At 40.3% G+C, this 19,894-nt stretch overlaps 1 protein-coding gene across 2 annotated transcripts in view; it reads left to right on the top strand.

The window, feature by feature from the left end:
• Positions 1-6,592: 6,592 nt before the first annotated feature.
• klhl21.L (kelch like family member 21 L homeolog) overlaps positions 6,593-19,894 on the top strand; it is a 35,710-nt gene continuing 22,408 nt past the window's right edge. The window contains exon 1 of one of the 2 annotated variants that reach the window (XM_018224592.2): positions 6,593-6,906. The gene's annotated coding sequence lies outside the window, so the exon portion shown is untranslated. 2 annotated transcript variants of the gene reach the window in all.

The raw sequence follows: 19,894 nt of genomic DNA, 5'->3' as shown, positions 1-19,894 counted from the left end.
AAAAAATCAGCCCAACTATTAAGACATATTGATACATATATGTCAACATTTATAATGCAGTGTCTGAGACACAGACTGGCAAAGTGTTGTCTTCCCACTAAAGGCAATCACTAAACTGCAGTGCCCTGTCAGCAGCACAGTTCATTCCCATTATTGAATCCATTGATTTTAAATGCTGTGTTGATCCAATCAATAAAATCATAAAATTCACCATAGTGTGTGAGGGTTGCAACCTGGCCAGTATTTCACTGGTCTGGGGAGTAAAAATAATGCTTGATGCCAATGTTATTAATAAGGAAAAATGTAGAAAAAAATAGGAAGGCAGGTATTTTTATTCTAGAAACAGTAGCAACCCTATGTGTGAATGTGATCGGAACCTGTTGTGAGCGTTGAGCAATCTAATGAAGTGCTTCATAAAGACGTCAGCACTAGATAAATTACATAATAAAAATTTACTTCTAAGAATCTGTAGCAGCTGTAAATAAAAGGGAAAATACACATATTCCAAACAGCCCTGATGTTCTGGATATGCAACTGTAGCATCTGAAATTTTGGTATATATATATATATATATATATATATATATATATATATATATATATATATATATATATATAGCAATCTTGAAAAAAACCGCACTCACAGGGCTTGTAAAGATGAAAAAAGAAAAATTTTTTATTACGACGTTTCGGCTCTAATACTAGAGCCTTCCTCAGGAAGGCTCTAGTATTAGAGCCGAAACGTCGTAATAAAATTTTTTTATTTTTTCATCTTTACAAGCCCTGTGAGTGCGGTTTTTTTCAAGATTGCTTTGTACTTACCATTTGTAATCTGCACCCAGGCAGTCGGCCTTGATTGGTTGAGTGCTCCAGCCTGACGAGTTTTATATATATATATATATATATATATATATATATATATATATATATAAAGTAACTTTACACATGTATCCTCATGGTAATACTGCTTCTGCATTGTTACTTTTTTTGGTTCCTCAGATGACTACAGGAGATGACTACAGTATTAACAACACAAGATGTTCTTATCTAAGTTCCAGACCATACTCTGCATTTTTACAAATCTAAATAAGGTGAGAAGGGAAGGAGCTTATAGAATCAGAAGCAGGGGTGAAGAATAAACACATGGGTTCATGTTTTCATACAGTTTGGTCATTTCCAACCAATCTGTAAAATCATTGGTCTGCTTGCCTAAATGAGAAGGATGGATTACTGAACACTAGCGTGATTGAATCACAATTCACAGGACATAACCAAGGAAAACATTATTGACTGGTAACACCACCAGAACATGTAAGGGATCATAAGCCAATCCAGAACTGATCTGCAAAATGACTGACCCTCCCAGTCACCATTATACCCAAGGTCATCACTCAGAATCATTCTAGAATATAAACCAGTGATGTGTGAAATGTGCAGAGTTTTAGGGACCCGTCATATGGCCCCTGACTATTCCGTAGGGCTGCATATTATATTCTAATTTGGTGATAGTATAATACTGCATATTTAATGAACAGTACTATACCCATGAACCAACACTCCAGGCTAGTAGTAATTTGTCCTTACAAAAATCAATTGGTTTGAAAATATACTGTAAAATCTACTGTATGAAGCATCATACCTATTACCACACTGAATGGTATGCAAAGTTACTTGAAATGATGTGTGGGCACAACAATGATTTCCTAGTGTCCACAGACACCAGTATGCTTCCGTCAGGGTCTCAGACCACTATGGTCTAAATAGAGATTGCTAGAATATCTTGCATAAAGCAAGAGAGAAATGCAGCTTTATAAATGTTAAGAAGGAATCTAAAAACATCCAATTACATTTTCATATGCAGGCAAAAATGACAATAAATTTTTATAATGTAAGTAAATCATTTCGCTCCATATCTACCCTGCATTATAAAACATAATGCATTGTTTTTAGGCACAACTACAAACTTTTATTTTGACAATGATATACCTTTAATTAAATCAAACATATAGAGTTGAGATAACCATCAGCCAACAGAGGGAATCTATAATATGTGTTTATGCAGAGGGGAACAAAGTGCAGCATATGACATATAGATTGGCCAGGGCTAGGGCTTTTGAAGGTGTACATTAGAGCAAAAGAGTGATATGTGTTATATATTTAAATCCAGGGCTATAAGGGGTGACAAAGTTGGATGAAGTGTTCCTATCTAATGTCAATGTTCAACTTTATTGACCTCAATCAATATCAACTTGTGTTGTAGCTGAACTGAATGGCTGAATCACATGAAGAAGGTAAAAAGTAGGGATGCACCAAATCCAGGATTTGGCCTTTTTCAGCAGGATTTGGATTCAGCCGAATCCTTCTACCCTGCCGAACCGAATACAAATCCTAATTTGCATATGCAAATTAGGCATGGGGAGGGAAATCGCAAGACTTTTTGTCACAAAACAAGGAAGTAAAAAATGTTTTCCCTTCCTACCCCTAATTTGTATATGCAAATTAGGATTTGCTTTGGTATTCGGCCAAATCTTTCGCGAAGGATTCGGTGGATTCGGTGCATTCCTAGTAAAAAGGGAGGAAAAATCATTTAAACATACAAATGTATGCTCGGAATGGATAGGTTTATCAAATGCAGATTTGAAAAAATTCAAGGTGGAGATAATGTACAGAGGCCAAAACCTGAAAAATGTGCTCCTTTGGTTATGGTGCCTTATAAGCAAATCTCTGCAGAATTCAGCCACCCTTATGCTGGGCCACAGTGTTTGGCCCTTGGGCTGTCAGATTCCTAAGGGGAATTTCAGCATTGTATTCAATATGCATGGGATGATCCCGCAGGATCTTCCTTATGGATATTAACCAGGAAAGGCAAGTATTTCGGCTCAGTTTTTGGAGTACAAGCCATGGTCTAGACTAGTACAGTCAAAAAAAAAAAGACAAACTGATGGGCAGTATCAGCCTGTCTGTGCATACCTTGACCCTATACTACTTTTCACAGAAACACAGTAAAGACAGGTGAATAAATTTAGCTGTGGTTTAGATTAGAATATGAGTCACATATGGGTTATCTAGTCATTTCCATGTCAGTGCCAACTACAGACCTTCAGATTTGCTGGGTGAACTCTTTTACTGCAATGACTAACATTACACAATATCTTGAAATTGCACCGGATATGAAAGTTGTTCTGTGACAGTTTTTCACATTGGCGGGGGATGATAAACCAGAATGTTTACATCACTTGCCACAAACTAAAGTATAGCAAATCCTGAAGCTTTAAATTACAATAACATTTACTAACGACTTTAAAAACAGTGAAAATGTATAATTAAAGGGTGGTTCACCTTAAGTTAACTTTTAGCAGGTTAAAGAATAGCTAAATTTAAGCAATTTTTCAACTGGTCTTCATTTTTCTTTTTCTTTTTTTATAGTTTCTGAATTATTTGGCTTCTTCTTCTGATCCTTTCCAGCTTTCAACTGGAGGGTCACTGACCCCATCAAAAAAACAATTGCTCTGTAAGGCTACACATTTATTGTTATTGCTACTTTTTATTACTCATCTTTCTATTCAGGCCTCTACTATTCATATTCCAGTCTCTTATTCATATAAATGCATGGTTGCTAGAGTACTTTGGACCCTAGCAATCAGATAATGGAAATTGTAAACAGGAGAGCTGCTGAATAAAAAGGCTAAATAACTCAAAAACCGCAAATAATAAAAAATGAAAACCAACTGCAAATTGTCTCAGAATATCACTCTCTACATTAAACTAATAGTTAATCTTTAGGTGAACAACCCCTTTAATGTGCATTGGAAAGTTATCATTTATATGATGCTCAAAATTAGCACACAACACTTTACAGAGAATGATCAGTTATTTACCTAAGTCCCCTGACCACAGAAGCTTAGAATTTAAAGGAGAACTAAACCCTAAAAATTAATATGATAAAAAAATGTCATATTTTATATACTGAAGTTATTGCACCAGCCTAAAGTTTTAGCTTCTCAATATCAGCAGTGATCCAGGACTTCAAACTTGTCACAGGGGTCACCATCTTGGAAAGTGTCTGCGACACTTACATGCTCATTGGGCTCTAAACTAATCTTAGGGGTCGTGGCAAATTATCCAGCAGAAAATGAGGTTGGTCTGTAATATAAGATGATGCTACAGGACTGTATTAAATTCTGATGCTAATTGCGCTGGATTCTGTTCTGCCGTGTAGTAATTATCTGTATTAATCAGCCTTATATTATTTCCATTCTATGTTTACTGTATATTGTGAGTCAGTCCCTAAGCTCAGTAAGTGACAGCAGCACAGAGCATGTGCAGTGAATCAGCAGAAAAGAAGATGGGGAGCTACTGAGGCATAAAAGGGTTGTTCATATTTAAATTAACTTTTAGTAGATGTAGACAGAAGACAGTGAGATAATTTGCAGTTGGTTTTCATTTTTTATTTGTGGGCTTTGAGTTCTTTAGCTTTTTATTCAGCAGCTCTCCAGTTTGCAGTTACCACCCTACAGGGGCGTAACTGTAGAGGAAACAGACCCTGCGGCTGCAGGGGGGCACAGGAGGCCCTAATTCATATACAATTTCAATAAATATTGGAGAAACAATTCAACCTCTAAACATTTTGGGGGCCTGAAAAATAATTTGCTGTGGGGCCCAGTAATATCTAGTTACGCCACTGCCACCCTAGCAATCGTAAGAGACTGGAATATGAATAGGAGAGGGACTGAATGAAAAGGCAAGCAACAAAAAGATAGTAATAACAATAAAATAACAATAAATCTGTAGCCTTATTGGCAAATAATTAAAAACTATAAAATAGAAAAAATTAAGGCCAACTGAAAAGTTATTTAGAATTAACCATTCTATAACATATTAACCATTAACATCATATAGTGCCCTGGGCAGGGTCTCACAGTGTATGTCTGCTTAAAGGAACAGTAACACCAAAAAGAAATTAAAGTGTTTTAAAGTAAGTAAAATAGCATGTACTGTTGCCCTACACTGATAAAACTGATCTGTTTACTTCAGAAACACTACTATAGTTCATATAAACAAGCTGCTGTGTAGCCAGGGCCGCCATCAGGGGGGGACAGGGGGGACAAGCGTACCGGGCCAGGGCATGAAGGGGGGCCCGGCAGCGCTGCATTTTTTGAAGATCCGGGCCCCCCTTACGAGCGCCCGAGCCGTACGTCTTGCCTCTTGCGTGCCGAATGCGGAAGTGCCGAAAAGCCGAAGCCGATGCGCCGAAAAGACCCGAAGTCACGGAAAAAGCCGAAGTCACGAAGCGCCGAAAAGACCCGAAGTCACGAAAACAGCCGAAGCCGAAGTCCTGAAGCAGCGCAAAGACCCGAAGTCACGAAAACAGCCGAAATTTAAGTCCTGAAGCGGTGAAAAGACCCGAAGTCACGAAAGGAGGCGAAGTTGAAGTACTGAAGCCATGAGTTCAATCCTACTGAACACCAGTTTGTGTTTTTTTTTAATCCCCTGGCCACCAATGTATTATTTTAATATTCTATAGGCCCCTGCCACCAATCTTTTTTTTAAAACTTTTTTTTTGGGGCCCCAATTTTTTTTTAACTCGTAAGGGGCCCCTTGCCACCATTGTTTTTTTTTTTTTTTTTTTAAAAAAAAATTAATTTTCTTTTTGGTTTTTTTACATTTTTTTTGTTGGGGGCCCCAATTTGTTTTTAACTTATAAGGGGGCCCCTGCCACCAATGTTTGTTTATTTTTGGTTTTTTTACATTTTTTTTGTTGGGGGCCCCAAGTTTTTTTTAACTTATAAGGGGGCCCCTGCCACCAATGTTTTTAAAAAAAAAAAAAAAAAAAATTTTTTTTTTTTTTTTGGGGCCCCAATTTTTTATAAGGGGGCCCTGACCATCAATAGCTTTTTACAACTTGTGTGGGGGGGTTACTTTTTTAGCGCTGATGTCTTTGTGGTCTTTTAACTGCGATGTGGAGTGGGCGGGATATGGGGTGGAGCTTGGTCGTCAGTGTGGGCGGGGCCCAGGGGGCCCCAAAAATTTTGTTGTACGGGGCCCCGTGATTTCTAATGGGGGCCCTGTGTGTAGCAATGGCAGAAATTGAAAAAAGGCTATATGGCATAGGTTAAATAGTGGATAACAGATAACATTATGTTCTACAGAGCTTATCTGCTATCTGCTGTGTAACCTGAACCTTTTCTCCTCTGAATGGCTTCCACATTGCTACACAGGAGCTTATTTATATAAACTATAGTAGTGTTTCTGAAGCAAACACGGCAGTTTTACCAGTGCAGTGCAACACTGCTGACTACATATACAAAGTGATATTTTGAAGACAGTTTTGGCACCCTGCTGCTGGGGAGGCAGAAAAAAAATCCATATGCAAATGCCCAGTACAAAGTTAATTTACTTGCTCCCAGCCAGGAGAACTTGTTCAGTCTGTAGTATTGCAGCCAAGATTTGTGAATACCTGGCTACTCTGCGGGGTGCTATGAATGTGCAATTTAGGATTTATTTAGTGTAAGATGTAGAGTTAACTGCCTTTGCATACCAGAACAATGCTGTTAATTTAGCCTGGTTTCAAATATCTGAACTGCACTCACAGGGGGGGAGTCCTTTATTATCTAATACCAAAAGACTATGTTTCAAGAGGGGAAAAGGAAGGCTTTGTGTGCTATTTTGTGTTTACAATTGGTTATGGTTCAGTTGAGTCCTATCAGAAACTTGTTTTGGGATTGTATTCCGAATAAGTCATGGAAACATATTAGTGATTCCCCTACAGAGTTTGACAATGCAGCGCTCCTACCAGCACAACACCATCTCCCTGCATCAGAAATAGCTTGTGTGGAGAGGAATGTGAGCAGGATTCAGCATTACTGTAACCCTTAGGTATCCCAGGACGTCTGCAGGGAGCAGCTTTGTAAGTACTAAAATCTATACTGAGTGCAATGAACAGTATCGGACATGTCAAATCTGCACATAATGCAATAAGTCTGTATTTAAGCATGAATTGCATCATCCTTCCTCTACTGTAAAGAGAGAGGTTACACATATTTTGCATGTTATACCCATGATTGTAGAAGTTGTATGTGGTGCATAGATATGGCAGTTGTTTTGGTGTTCATACAGTATAAAAAGAAAATATTGTAAACATTGCCAACTTGCTGGTGCTATATAACTAAATGAGGATGATGAGACTTGTTTATCCTTGTATATTAATTTGTTCATATGAGAGAAGCCATGGTTTACTGACTAGGAAACCTCGTCCAGTTGTTCCCTTTTCCCTGCATATAAATTGCAGAAAGCTTTTATGGTTCATAAGGGATGACACTTCTTAACAGCGTAAAGAAAATATGCACAAATTACCTGGATTTTCAAAATGAATTTGTTAATGTGCAAATAAGGGAAAAGGGGTTGTTCCTGAAGCAGTAGGAAGCCTTCCTAAATAGGGTTCCCTCTATCCTATCACTGTTCTGTCACCCTCTGGGCTCTGAATGTTGAAGCCAGCTATTCTAAAAATGATCACATTTACAGTGTTGTGCTAGCTTTTGTATAGTACAACTCCGTGATTTTATGCCTGCTGTCTGGTATGGTATCCCTTATCTGGGAACCCATTATCCAGAAAGCTCCAAATTACGAGAAGGCCGTCTCCCATAGGGGGAAATTTATTAAAGGGTGAAGTGGCTAACGCTGGAGAAAAATTCGCCAGCGTGACGTCATTTCGGCACTTTGCCGATTTACTAACGGTAGCTGGTGTAATTTCGCCAAGGAGATAGACTGTGGCGCAACTTCGCACTCTAACGCCAGGCGAATTTTCAGTCTGGCGAAAGAGTGTTACTATGCAAATTCACTAAGTTTTTGATTTTACTGACCATTACCTCTATCACCAGACTTGCCTTCGCGTTCTCAGACCAGGCGAAGTGCAATAGAGTAGATAAGAGTTCCTCAAAAAAAAGTTGAAAAATTTTCTAAGTCTCTGGCGTTTTTTACTATTTAAAGTGTGATAGACTGAAAAAGATCGTAAATTTTTTTTGGGGTACCCTCCTTCCCCCCTACATTTGCTAACACATGGCACCTAACCTATACTGTGGGCACATGTGTAGGGCATTATAACAACTTTATATAATTTTATTAAGGTTCCCTGGCCTTGTGCAGTGTAATGTATTTGTTGCAGCTTATACGACCATTGTACTTTAACTGCATGCCGTATGCTAATTAGCCAACGTAGCGTAACTTCGAACTGCTGAACGTAATTTCGCCAGCGTTCGGTACCCTGTGCGCAACTTTGGATCTTTGTAAATTAGCGCTGTCCAGGTGAATTTACGCCTGGCGAAGTGTTGTGATGTGCGTGAAGCCATCCTGTCGAATTCTATCTATTTTCTATGAAATATATCAAATATTTATCTAACTCTTTCTAAGCCCACAAATGTCTCTCATTCTAGCCACGCAAGCCTAGAATAATGAACCTTATTTGTTTAAAGAATGTTGAAACATTAAAGCAAATGATTAGAAAATATACAGTAATTCATACTGCCCCCAAGTTTTATGTACAAACAAAAAAAGGAATAAAAAAAACAGCATGAATTATAGTAAATATTAAAGTAAATAACCCAATGTAGCTGGCAAGAAGTGGTTATATTTACTAAAAAAATGTATTTGTTGTTTATCGACTGTATCTAATAAACAGAACACAAGGAATTATTGTCATTAATTGTAAGTAAAATATTATTTCAGATGCCATTGTCCCTTGTGGGCAAATTACCAAACAATGTGCACATTTTGCAAAATGTTTGCAAAATCTGGTGACTGTCCCACAGAGAACCCTATAATTATTGTCTGCCTTAATCAGGACAATAAGCCATAGACCTGCAGATGGTAGCAATTTCATGTCCTGGGTTTCCAGTTGACCACACAGAGACCAAACTAGTTGGAAGAGACTGAACTGTGTGGCCATAGTGTCCAATGGGTAGATGAATTGCTTTAAACAGCACACCAGATCCAGTACAAAATAATAATACAAATTACATTATATTACGTAGTGCTGAGACCCAAAAAAAGCTAAAGACATTATCTTCTTTATTCAAATGAAGTTGAAATGGCCAGCAGTGAGCACAGGTGTTTTGAGCACTGGGTTGCTGGCATGTAAAAATGGGATAATGTACCAAATGCTGCCACGGTTTATTAATAACCTGTGCTAACAGTAACGAGTAATAACTAAAAAACTGCATAGAAACAACAGGTGCTTCATTTGTATACAAAGATATACACATTGTATAGTTATGTGTATGGGGTTCAGTGGATCACTGACCGATAAGCATGTTCAATATATGTTTATGAAAAAATTGCTGATTTCCTGGCTCACACAGTATCGGGTGATTCACATGCACGGCCACACTGCATTGTTTTGTTAGTTCGGACTGACTACTAGGGATGCCACCTGCCCGGTATTTTACTGGCCTGGCCGGTAAAAATGATGGTTGATCCCAATGTTATTAATAGGGAATAAAGATAAATGTATAGGAAGGCCGGTATTTTTTTCCAGAAAAGGTGGCAACCCTACTGACTACACAAATGTTTGGCAGCTCAATGGAGATTTTCTTTTGGAGCAGATAATTAATAATCCATCAGGATTGCAGGATTATCATTCTGAAAAACCCCACCCCATACATTCCCAGATGGTCAAGACCAAATCTGTTCATGCATGTCAGTACAACTGCATGTAGAAACAGCCCCTTCTCACAATTGAAAGCAAGCCATAGGCCTAGGACACATGGAGCATTGGCTCAGCTGCTCTCAGCCAGTGCAGATACACAGAGGTGTGAAGAGGAGCAAATCAGCTTCTCACCACCTACAGAAAAAACACAGGCTGAGAGCAGCGGAGCCAACGATCCATGTACCCTTGCCCTTAAGGCAATGGCAAACTAGGAGATTTGTACCCCACTATAAATCTTCACTACTGCAGCTGATTAATCTCTTCCAAACATATGTGGTTCTTTGTTTCTCTAAAGATGCCCCTCCTCTTGTTCCAGTGACCTTAGGGCAATGACACAAGAGGGCGATTAGTCGCCACAATTTTAAAAAAACCCTGATCATGGGGACTAATTGCTATAGTTCTCCTTCCGTATACAAACATACAAGTCGCCACATGTAAAATATGCAGTACTACTCTTGAGCCGCTGTAGCTCCAACTTGGACATTTAACAGCTGGAAAGTCGCTAGTACAAATCGCCATTACTACAGCTAATGGTGATAAGTCGCCATGATCGGTTTCTAAGTTAGAAATTTGGTATTCAATTTTGAAAATTTAGATATTGTTTATGCACCTTTTTTTTAGATTAGGCCACCTGAATGAACTCATGTAAAAAAAGGGGGCATTATTTTCCTTTAATAGGGGAGGGTCAAAGCAGTTCAGCTTTTATTTATTTATTTAATCAACTGCACACTTTAAATTTCATTGCATTTTAATCTCTACTTATTTTGTTAGCCCATTATAAGAAGCGAGATAATAGCTGCATGTCCATATTTGTTCTGTGTTCAGGTAAGCTCCTTATTAGTCTGTTCATACCATCTTTTTATCATCCGTCTGTCATTGGCTGATCTTTCCTCCCGTTTATCTAAACCAGTGAGTGCCATTGTTCACAGTGATGTATTATGTTGTCTATATATGGCCAGTAGCTTACACTTCCTGTTCCCCAGCATATTTGGGCATTAACATGTTGTGTAAGCTGCATACAACATAATCTAGCTGCTGTATCTGCTTGTGTCTGCTTATCTATAAACTGTTTATGTATATTACACATGCTAGAGGGTACGGGAGATAGTGAAAGAAAGTTCTGCGTTCACAGCTCTGGCTGTCAGAAGCATTTTGTGCAATGCTGTGTAGACGTGCTGTAAAATTGTACTGTTATGAAAAGCAGTGGCAGACTGAAAAAAGATGCTAGAGATTTACTTTAAATATGTTGGGCAGAATCTAGCTAAAAGAATGACAGACCAGCTGATGATTGTGTAAGGTAAATGAAGTCTGATGTTTGAGCCTGGTGACTCAGTGGATTTCAATACTAAATGCAAAGTCCCACGTTTCTCCGCCGAAATCCGCCGAGTCTGTTCGCACCGGAGCTGACACAAGGCTTCTGGACACAAGCAGACAAGAAGATTTGGCTAGAGGTCAGGGGCTGAAATCAGCCTGAGGATTTCGGCAGGCTGATTTCTGCCCCGTCTGTGTAAGGGTAAAGCCAGACTATGTATTACACAGCGGATTCTTTGCAGGCGGAGAATCCACTGCCATGCTACACCCCTAGCCTTTTGAACCGAAGGCGGATTTCTGAGCGAAATACAAAATGTTGCATTTTGGCACCGAAATCTGCCATGTCTGCCTGCACCCGAGCGGAAACAATGCTTCCTAATGCAGGCGGGGCAGGGGATTCTCCACCTGCAGAGAAACACAGGTGGAGATCCGCCATTGTCTGGACCTCTCCTAAAAGGGAGGGTGGGCTTCATGTTGTTTTCCTGGACAGATAATAATGTAAACTGAGCGTCATACCCTTTCTATCCTGAAGTGGAGGATTTAGCACAGGGCTGGGAGTGCAGATTTTGGATAAAATGTGTGTATTTAGAGATTTTTGTCATCATAATAACGCAGAGCACCTCATTTTCATTTGAAAGAACCCGACACCTGCAGACTCCATTCACTTTGAAAGGGGAGTCATTTTGAGTATTGTGTCCCCCTTCCAAAATAAATGGTTGATGCAATTCTTTTGAGCACTGTCTGAAAAGGAGGCAGCCCTTTGAGCAGAAGAAGCATGGCACTGTCACAATGAAATTGATCTTTCACAATACGTTGGAAAATTGTATATTTGCTATTGGCGTGTGCTGGTGCAAGATAACAGTTCAGGGATCCCAGTAACTTCACTCAATCAAAAGGTTTATTGTACAACAGGAAACAGACTTGCAGGCACTTATATTTCTTGTCTTATCTCTCTTGGGGCACAGGAGGTGCTTAAGTACTAAATCTTACATGGCTTTTCAGTAACTCTCAGGAACTCCCCATGCAGTGTGCTTAAAGGCAGGCCCGGATTTACAAACGGGGAGCCCCTAGGCCGTCTCTGCTCATCGCCCCCCTCCCCGTAGGCATCTCCCTCCGAATCCCCCTTTCCATCCGCATCCCCCTACCGTTCGGCTTCCCCCTCTGCTTCCGTTTGCCTTCCGTGTCTCTCTCCCCTTCCCCTCTGCGTCTCCCTCCTCGTCACCTTGTGTGTGCGCGTATTTGTGCATATCTTAAATATGCGTAAATGCACATGTGCAGCTGACTTTAATGCTGCATGCCGCCCCTGAATTTTTGCCACCCTAGGCCCGGGTCTTTCTGGTTTTGCCATAAATCCAGGCCTACTTAAAGGTGGCCATACACGATAAGATCCGCTCATTTGGCAAGGTCGCCAAAAAACTGGATCTTAACCCGTTATGTCCACCAAAGGCAGGGCGTTATCAGGTTAATCTGATCGTTCGGCCCTAGGGCCAAATATCAGATTACAATGAAGGAAATGGGCTCCGATGGGACCACATAAACTAGCCATTGCAGTCCTCGAATGCCAAGAAAAATCAAACCTGCCCGATCAATATCTGGCCGATTTTTGACCTGATATCGATCGGGGAGACCCGTCGAAATGCCCCATACACGGGCAGATAAATTGGTCTAAAGGACCAATATGGTCAGTTTTAATCTGGCCACCTTTAGTCTGGAGTGGTCCTACATGAGGTATATTGAGTAACTCACCTCTGGCATGAAATTCCCAAACCAAATACCACAAATCGCAAAATATTACAATGTTTTAAAGCAATAACATTAAAAGTTGCATATTACCAACCAAATACCGCCCCCACTTGAGTTGGGGGCTAGTACAAACTAGGGTAAAATAGTTGTGTACAACTAGGCAGGCTTTTGGCTGATGCTGGCCATGATGCCACACTGTGTGCAACAATATCTTGGTATGCACATGCAAATTCAGGGCCTGTATATGCGCATACATAGCGACTGGTAGCCTGCATAGTCACACCACTTTTAAGGTGGCCATAGATGTGCCGATTTTATTCTTTGTTTGATGAAAGATTGTTCGTTTCAATGTAACGATCTACAACTAACCATTCAAATTAAATAAAGTAGTAAAAATAACAAATCAGGTATGAAGATGCAAATTACATAAAGATCCAGAGCATTCTGGGCAATAGATTATTGGCATTATTTTTTACAACTTTTTGGTGATACAGTTAAGCTGGCCATAGATGCAAAGATCTAATCGTACGAATCGAGGATTCGTACGATTTTCGGAACGTGTGTGGAGAGTCCCGACATTTTTCTTCCGACGGAGATCGGTCGTTTGGTCGATTGGACAGGTTAGAAAATTTCTGTCGGCTGCTGATAATATCTCTGCGTGTATTGCTGATCGTACGATTTTCAGTGGGAGACTGTCACCAGCTTTGGTTGGACATAGATATCGTACGATTGCTGTCAGGGGCAAAACATTGCTGATCTGTTCTTTAACTAATCTGACTGGTAAGACTTTGATCTGAATGGTTAGTGGCGGGTCGGGAGATGGGAAAGTCCGATCGTACGATGATTCGTACGATCGGATCTTTGCATCTATGGCCAGCTTTAGTCAGGCCCTTTGTTAATCTGTCCTTTACTTGGCCCCACAATAGTTAATCTCCATATGAATCTTAATTTCCTTAGACGCTATAGCATGGTATAATGTATATGAAGGCTAGGACATGCACATTATATTATATAGAGCTTCTTCTCCAGGAAACCTCGCTGAACTGCTGACATATTCTTCTCTTATATAGAATGTGGGAAACACTGTGTGTGGCACATGGAACTAAGCAAGCAGAGAGTCCTTTTGCAATACCTATGATTTACTTTAGAGGGTTAAGGTTCTTTCTTTAAAGGGATATAGTTAGTTTTCCTTTACAAAGTAACTCTGTTTCAGACAGTAGACAATCGACATATTTGCTCCTGCAGCCCCTGCTTTAAACAGACTGATTATTTTCTTTTTTTTTTATTAAAAGGTAGCACTATGCCTTAAATACATTTCCGCATTAGTGTTTTTTCACAGACTCAAAATAGACTCCGATAGAGCCTTTCTGTTTTGCAGCAGCGTTTATAGAATGTGGGTTTTCAGTGGATGCCTACAAGTTGTGTTGCACTTCTGAATGGACACCCTTGTTCCTCTCCTAGAAACTGCCAAATTATCATTAAACTTTATGCAATCCATCTGTACTACAGGCATGGCTTAATGCCTACACCAGCTTCTTGTGACCATAGAAAAATCACTTCCACTAACTCCCGCATACTGACTGGGCACTGCTCTCTGTACTTAGGTATTTTTCTATATAGTATTATTAAATTGCACTTACAGGAAAATACTTTATATTTATATTATATGAATGCGACTGGAGACATTTTCCAGAGTAACTGTGCTGAGCATGAGAATGGTTTGCTGTTTGCCAGGAGAAATGCTACATGCAGTTTGGGGAGGAAAAAAATCCTGTGAGATGTTGCTGGGAAATTGCAGCCAGCAGAGAGAGGGATAACTAAAGGCTCTTGTCCTGATACTTCTTACAACCCATAGAAGAGATCCCTGGTCCCACAACTTAAGAACCCACTAAGATGTTTTCAAACCTTTTTTGGCACAGGCCTCCAGGGTTGAACATTCACACCCCCATGGGCACGACATTGTTACCAAAACAAAACAGTATTTGTCCGAGAGAACATTTTTGTGCCTGCCATGGCTCCATATGTGTACTAGACCAGTTGCTTTGAATTGAGAAGGCTGATACATAATCATAGAGCATTTAATTAAAGGCACATGGCATATTATTATTATCCTTTATATTCATTAAACTGCCACTATTCCCTCATGGAAAACTGCATTAAACAGGCTGTGAACCCTATTGTGCCATCAGCCATATCCTTTTGGTTTTTGCTTTTTCTCTCCCCTTTTCTGCTTTCATTTTAACAGTGATCCATGAGAGAAAAGTGCCACCTCTTCCAGGGCTGCCATCAGAAATTGTGGGGCCCCAAATGACAACATTTTGTGGGCCGGGCCCTCCCTAGAGCCCCCCCCAAGGTTAAAAAACATTGGTGACCAGGGCCCCCTTGTAAAAGTTAAAAAAAACACCATTGGTGGCCAGGGCCCCCATGAACAAGTTTAAAAGAACTTTGGTGGCCAGCCCCCCCCCAGTCAAAAAACATTGGTGACCAGGGCCACTACAAATTTAAAAAAAACATTGGTGGCAAGGAGTTTAAAAAAACAAAACATTGGTGTTCAGTGGAAGCCGTCGCGGCTTCGTTCTTTTCCGGAGCTTGTTCTCCAGCATGACCGGCCCCCCTTAGAAGCCGAAATCTCTCAGGCCTGGGACAAGAGTGACCCCTGTGCTCCCCTGATGGAGGCCCTGACCTCTTCTTTCCTTCCCCATCTTGTCCTGCTCTTATTCATTACATATTCTCACCATTACTTGTCTTCTCTTCTCCTTTTTTATTTTACTGACTCTATTTTACTGACTCTTAGGGATGCACCAAATCCACTGTTTTTGGTTTTTAGCTAAATCCTGAATCCTTTGTGAAAGATTCGGATGAATCCCAGACCAAACACTAATTTACACAAGGAAACCAGGGCTGGGAAGGGGAAAAGAAAACCACGCCTGTGGATTCAGTGCATCACGCTTTTATACACCCCCCTTCTTTTCTACCTGTTCTGATAGAGGCAGCTTGGAGAGGGTGTGGGTATGTGGTGGCAAATCCAGTTATCCCCCAAATCCTCCAGCCTGTATGAGAGTACACCTGCATAGCATGCACTTTAATACCACCAGAAAGGAGATTTGACTGGATAGGTGAAAGGTAATTTAGCCTGCCCTCACATATTCAGTCAGGCACTGTGTGTTCTCCCCAGTTTGCGTACTGCTGAAATTTTTTTTAAGGGGATCTTTGGGGAATGACATAGAAAAGATTTGTAAAGTAGATGTGGTATCCCTATAATAGATGTGGACTAATGTTATTGTTGATTTCAGTTTGGTCAAAGCAGCGCATAAATGTATATATGTATGTTATACACAGGTTTGTTTTCCTGGTACAAGTTATAGCTGCTTTCTCTGGATGTTTATATATGTCAATATCCCAGCCATGGATCCAGGCAGTAAATTATAAATGTAAATTATATAGGGAAAAACATATTGAAAGTTCACGCAGATTTTCTGCAGGTGACTTAATTATTCTGTATACCATCACCTTTAATGGGATCAATAATCCTGACAATTGTTGGGGACATAAGTAAATTCCAAAAGTGATTTATCAGCCCCTATTACATAAAGGAGTGGCAAAGTGGCAGATCTGGACTTACAATCTGGATATTCTGGCACATGTCAGCTCATGTGAAGTGCCATATAGCAGCTCTTTATATGAGACCTGTGTGAGGATTTTTGGGCCTTTGCATACTTGAAATGCCAGTGCCTATTTTGAATCTTAGTCTGGGCATGGATTCAACTCTCTGTGTGCCCTTTGTATGAAATATATCTAGTTATTAACGTTGGTTAGGGACAGCTAAAGGCACTGCGAAGAAAAGAAGCTTATATATATATTATTCCAGTAATACCATCAGAAATATTGTCACACCGTACTATTTAGTTAGCACCAAGCGGCCAGAGTTAGTACCCCACTGCCTGCCTGGATCGCGCCCCAATTGAAAAAAAAAATATTTGTAGATCATTCCCAAATCTGACCCAAAATGCCCAACGCAGTTCCAGGCAAGCCCTACCCCCTTCTAGCGTGCACAATTCAGATCTCACTCAGACCTTCCTAGGACTGGGCCCTTGACAGGACTTCCATCTTCCCCCTCTGAGGCAGCTCTGCCTGTAAACTCAAGTGTCTAATTTATAGCTCATATTACAGAGTTTTCTATGGTTTTCGGAATGTGTATGCTTCCCTGACCAATACCTACATGCCACATATATTGGTATCTGAACTGGTGTTTTTTGGACTCTCTTCCCTTTATGTCCTTTGGTATGAGTTTTTATTTTCTGCATTCATCAGTGATGTAGCCTTGGTTATTCAGTGACCTAAACAGTGGGCTGTGCTCCCTCTGATCTGCTCATTGGCCACTCAGCTGTTAAAGAAGAATGGCCGCACCACTTTCCTTAAAGAAATAGCATGTCGTCCTCTGTCTGCCCAACCCTAGTGTGGATCAGACTTCCCACCAGCCTGGCAATACAAACACAGCAACTGTAACTATGGAAGCAGTTTTACTCATCAGAACTTTCAAGGGAGTCAACTCAATTAGGAACACAAAATCAGAAAGAAATTAGGCTGCTTCAAACTCACCCCTAGTATGTTGTCCTCAAAGCAGCTCCATATAATGGTCTGGGTGCTCTGCCACCAGCGTCCCCACTGTAGTTAACAAGCTCAGAGAAAATGAAAAAGACAGCACTCCAGATAAAAGGATTGTGGTTTATTGCAACAGATCACATCATCTGACGCGTTTCGGGAGCAACTTCCTTAATCAAAGCCTATGATTGGGAGTTGCTCTCGAAACGCGCCAGGTCATGTAATCTGTTGCAATAATCCTTTTATCCGGAGTGCTGCCTTTTTCATTTTCTCTGAGCATGTCTAACTCAATTAGGAAGCTGTGAGACAGAGCTGTAAACTGCGTAATTCCATTCCCTCCCCGTGTGGGGTGGGACAGAAGGTCTGTGACTGTCATGCTAGATGTGTGACACTTGATAGGACTGACTCAGGACTTGCACTGTGCAACGTTTCACAGGGGTTTGGCTTCTCGTTTGTCAGGTGCTCTGAAGTGACACATGCAACAATCCCATTCTCCTTTTCAGGAGAGAAGTGCTTGACTACTGCCTATGCTGGCATTTTCACATGATTGCCCTAAGGGCTAGGTCACATGGGCATTTTTACATTGCGTTTTTTAAAACCGTGTATTCAAGCATAAATACGCACAAGATGAAGTCCTACCACAGGGTTCTTGCAAGCCAACATCCGCCACACAACACCAATATTTGCGTTTTTTTTTTAGCAGAAACACCAATGAAACTCCATATTATTGCACTCTGTAGGATCTACAGGTTTTGAAATACACTTTGCTGAAATACGGAAGCCAAACTTTCGCAAGATGGATTGCGCATATACATTCTGTGCTGTATGCTGGTGATATAATAACGTTGCATATTGACAATCAGTCCGGCTACATTTTGCATGTATATTGCTTTTCCACTTGGCTTTTTTTCACAAAAGTTATTTAAAATTCTTCCAAGTGGAATTGTTGGGAATGAGAAAACCCAAAAATATTGCATGTTGGGAAAAGAAAACTACAGGCTGGAAACACATATCAGGCGTGCGGATTTATTGGCATATTTATGCTCAACCATGCATTTTTAAAAACGCAACGTGACCTCATCCTAAAGGCAGAGGGCAGTGGCAAGTGTTTTCTACTGAGGAATAAAAAAATGGATGGCAAAATGCCCAAAATCACCCTGTTTGCCACTGTGCTATATAAAACAGTTGTATTTTAAAGGGGAACTCCACCCAGAGAACTTGAGTGGAGTTAATTCATTTTTTTCAATTCTTTTGAAGTTATTTGTTGATTATTTAACCCTTGCGATTTGCAGGTTCTGATTCAACAATGTAGCAAACTGTCCTCGTCCGGGTCAGCTACATTGTTTCAGGAGTCAGCTACTGCTTTCAATTCCAAACACATTTGCAAATGACTTTCAAATAATTTAAAACTGTTAATTATTATACAGTGGAACCTCAATTTTACATTCCCTGATTTTAAGTTTTCCCTCATTTTACATTGTTGTTTTGTGGTCCCACCTATACATTATGCATTAAACGTTTCCCTGATTTTCCATTTTCCTGGATTTTACACCATTTTTTTCTGGTCCCTTGAAAAATGTAAAATGGGGGTTCTACTGTATATACGGAAATTGGTTAGAATTGTTTTGTGATTATACAAAAAATTTACTGATTTTGGGTGGAGTTAGTTGATTTAGTTCCAAGCACTCCAACACTAGGCAGCTGTCTTTATGACTGGCTTGCACAAGGTGCACCCCTACAGAAGGACAAGTCTAGTGATTACGACTCTTTCTAATAATAGAAGTGAGAGGGTTAATGAGTCACACAGTGGGCTCAGTGTCTGTCTGCAGTCTGGGACACGTGTGCTTGGGCTCGGCCCACTGGGCGGACTCAATTTGACAAAGCCGCACTTCTATCCCAATGTGAACAGCTGCAGCTCAGACCAGTTCCAGACTTTTTTGCCCATAGCTGCCTTCTGTAGTACCGATCTGTGTTTTTTGCCTAAACCACTTTAACTAGAGGGCAAGAAGATTTAGCAGAGGATACCAGAAGGTCATCTTTTGCTGTGTTTACAGGTTAGTAAACCCTAGTCTTAACTACAGCCATATATGTTTATAGAAGCAAAACAATCTGCAGCTTTCCTGTTGTAGCTGAATTAGATTGGCTTGTAGGGAATGCTGGGATGTGTAGTCCAACAGTAGCTGAAGAGTAAAAAAAACAGACAATTGTATGTAGAACAGCTTCTAGCTCTCAAAATCACTATGTAAGGTTTATAGAACAATCTCTGAAACGGATGTGACCGTTTGAGAACATGACACATTATGTAATACATAGATAACAGGATAGTGTGTGTAATTGTCCATGTGTTTACAATATCCTGGATATATAAATACAGTAGCAACAAATGGATCTACTGTTGATGGGGGTAAAGTTATTCTTGTGAAGGAAAAATGAGGGTCAAGTGAATTAGTGGGAATGTGGGGCAGAGTTCTATGGATGAGCAATACAGTTTGAGAGTGAGATGTGAGTGGCTCCTGGTGTCTGGAATAGTGGGTTTGTG

Source organism: Xenopus laevis, chromosome 7L (assembly GCF_017654675.1).
Source record: "Xenopus laevis strain J_2021 chromosome 7L, Xenopus_laevis_v10.1, whole genome shotgun sequence".
Taxonomy (NCBI): Eukaryota; Metazoa; Chordata; class Amphibia; order Anura; family Pipidae; genus Xenopus; species Xenopus laevis.
Note: the sequence above shows the minus strand (reverse complement) of the source record. Positions and strands in the feature narration are given on the sequence as shown.